This window comes from Hyalella azteca, unplaced genomic scaffold (assembly GCF_000764305.2).
Source record: "Hyalella azteca isolate HAZT.00-mixed unplaced genomic scaffold, Hazt_2.0.2 contig9392, whole genome shotgun sequence".
Classification (NCBI taxonomy): domain Eukaryota; kingdom Metazoa; phylum Arthropoda; class Malacostraca; order Amphipoda; family Hyalellidae; genus Hyalella; species Hyalella azteca.
In genome coordinates this window covers 120684-124237 of record NW_025939466.1, presented here as the reverse complement: position 1 = coordinate 124237, position 3554 = coordinate 120684, and positions in this window count along the sequence as shown.

The following is a 3554-nucleotide window of genomic DNA, read 5'->3' as shown; positions in this document are numbered from 1 at the left end:
AATTGAACCTTATTAAGTAATCACTGGCAGAGCAAGAAAGTAATCTCACTGAGTCCGGAGCACTGATCACGCCCATGAGCGTGAGTCAGCCTGGCTGGCGCCCGGCGCCTCACTGTGACTCAGCCTGGCTGGCGCCAGGCGCCTCTCGCTTACCAGCGCAAAATCAAACACTGCACTCGCGAACTGGTAAACAGTTATTATAACTGGTCACTTATTTAACACATAGCAAATGATGAAGGCTAAAAAGCCTTACAATTACCAAATGATAATTGCAGGGGTATGTGCCTAAAACTCACTTGATCGTACGACTGTATATGTGATGCAAAGCATCAACTTTTCACTGAACGAATTCCCTCAAGAATTAAAACAGACAAAAGTCTAGAGTTCATTAACAAGCCAACACAAGAGTTATTCAAAAAGTTTGAAATTCAATGGTTTGCAACGGAAAATGAAATTTAAGCTCAAGTTGTTGAGAGATTTAACTAAACCCTCAATGCCATGACAAAAAGTGGTTAGATATTTTACCAGATATAGTTGAAAATTATAACAATCGTTATCTTAGATCAATAAAAATGGCTCCTCGTGAAGATTCATTGGACAGTGCAGTAAAATAGTTTATGAAATTTTATTACCCGAGATAAAGACGGTTGTAATAAAGCCTGAATTGAAGATTGGAGATCGTGTCAGAATTAGTAGAAAACGTAAGGATTAAATAAAGGATATCTCCCTAATTTCACACGCAAGTTATTTATCATCTCTAAATTATTAGAGACGAAACTCGTAACTTATTGGTTCAAAGATATGAATGGGGATGAAGTAATAAGGAGTTTTTACGGAGAAGAATGATCAAAATATTGCAGCGATGTTTATGAAATTGATACAATTTTGAAAAAGAGCAAAGGAAAATTGTGACTTAAATGGAAGAGATATGATGACACATCCTGGATTCCAGAAGCTGAACTAACATCGATTTGAATTAATATTAGTTGAACGCAAATTTAGTTGAAAATAAACATACAGAGAGTTCAAATTGTATGAGGCATTTTATTTAATAAAGTGGCCTTCATTGATATAAAAACGAAACAAGATTTAATAAAACTGAAGAGAGACTTAAGAAATCAATCCACACAAGAAAAATTTATGGAACAGGATTTAAACAATGATGCTAAAAAAGTATATAAGCCTCTAATTGAACCTCTCACCAAAATGGTGGAAGAAACGAAGCAAACAAGGTTAGCTCTGGAAGATGCTCCCAGAGAATTATTAACAATCAAACCTGCTGAAATATTGGCATTAGATCCTCCAGACTCAAAAGGACCTGACTCAAAAGAAATAGTTGGGCCAATAGCTAAAGCTTTTTTTAGATACGCATTCAAATCCGGTTCTGAATATGACAAAGCTTACGGCATAAAATTTGATGAAAAAATGCCATGCTAGGAGATACAATAATATTATTGTCAGCATACAAGGTAATGATTTGGGGATTGATAATAAACTTTTTGAGGGAACCGTTGGGTTATGGTTATAACTAGTAAAAAACAATCCCCTGAAAACTATGAAGAAAATGATGTTGCAAATTACTTAACAAGTTTGAGACAGACTTAGGCTCATCTCAAGCCGGATGCAACAATTAAAGCAAACAATGGAGTGTCTTCAAGTGTATTCTCTCAATGGAGTGTCTCTGTCCTCTTGAGCGAAGTATAAAAAATTCATCAACCCACTCTATAAAGCGATGCAAAAAGGAAATGCGCGTTATGAAGTTGCTAGAACTAAAGCTGCAAGTCTCGCAGCGTCTAGGGATCAAACTCCGGAATCAAGACCGGATACTGATTCAAATGTTTCAGGATCAGGAATAATAGTTTTACCTTCTAGCGTTAATGAGATTGTTGCAAGATATCACTTATTACTTGGCTCTCTGAATGCTGGAAACACGGGAATCTTTAATGAACTGCAGGCACTCACTCATGAAATTTATAAGCGAAATTTATTTAATGATCATGAGGTTAAACTATTGAATGATTTTTGTTTAAGAAAATGGAATCGCAAAACATAGTTATTACCGGTAGAAAAAGTGATATTTACACGAATTTCACGCCATCAATAAAATTGGATACAAACAAATTTCATGAACTCTACTCTATCCCGAATATCGATGAGACAAATAATAACTTTTACGTTGGGAAATATGGTATAGTAATGCCTATAACTATACCGATCGGATGCTGTGAGGTCGAGAGTATCAATAAGTTTATCAAAAATGCATACGGAGACGAGGCCTCGATTGATATAAGAGCGAAAGCCTATACTCTGAAATGCGTTGTAACTATTCTTGATCCTAACTTGAAAATTAATTTCAACGGACCCAACAGTTTACATCCTCTGTTAGGCTTTGATAATGGAGTATTGGAAGGTGTTGGAGAACATGAAAGCACATATACATTATAATGTCTGTTAATGAAATACATGTTCACTGCAGTATAATCAATGGATCATATCTCAATGGTGATTTACACAATATCTTTAATACATTTTTTCCTAACCCCCCAAGGATATAAAATTGAGCAAACTCATGGTCAAACAACTTATCTAACCGTAGATCAACCATCAATTAATAATTTAGGAACAGATCAAATAGAAATCTTTTGAATACCAGAGGTGAAGAAATAACAGTACGATTGCACTTAAGGTTGAAAAAATTTAATTATCCTTATAAAATATAGGTTATAAAAATCGAAAACTTACAGTGAAATGAAACTACTCAAATCGATGAAACAATTCATAAATTTGAAATTCATGATCATGATCCTCAAATTGGAACTGATTTATATCGTGAACACAATGATATTAAGATTATTATTCAGACTCAAGATCAGTTTCTACTACCATCAGACAGTTGTCTTTACGTCGAAGGGGCTTTAACGAAAGTGGATTATAGTAGTAATTATAACTTCAAAGATGACAAAATATCAATTATCAATAATGGTCTGATGTATTTATTCGATCGAATATCTTATAGAATCGGAAATGAGGAAACTGAGGGATATAGCTATCCTGGAATTGCCACAACTCTAAAAGGATTGACAACTTATCAACGAAGTTCCAAAGAAAATATGATGTTCTTCCGGTGTATAGACACTAAGAAAAATGAAAAATCGAATGGTGAATTCAATGAACGTAGCGATTATTTAAGAGCCACTGATGGTAATTTTAATGCTACAATTCCCCTAAAACATATTTTTGGATTCTGTGAAAATTATGACAAAGTGATTGTTTATACTCGGAGAGTCAAGTACCACTTAACTCTCAGAAGAGGTGATGATGTAAATGCTCAGTTTAAGACTAGCGATAAAGATTCACATAAGTACTTATATCATTAGTCTGCTTATATCGCAAGTTCACAAGGAATTTAAAAGCAAAGAAAACGCCAAGAAAATTCACCATATCGATATTGAAAACGTTTCGGAGTCCAGCTCCATCATCAGTTCGACTAAACTAAAAATGAATAAAATCACTTTAAAAGTCAAAATTCAAAGACAGACATAAAACCTAAACAA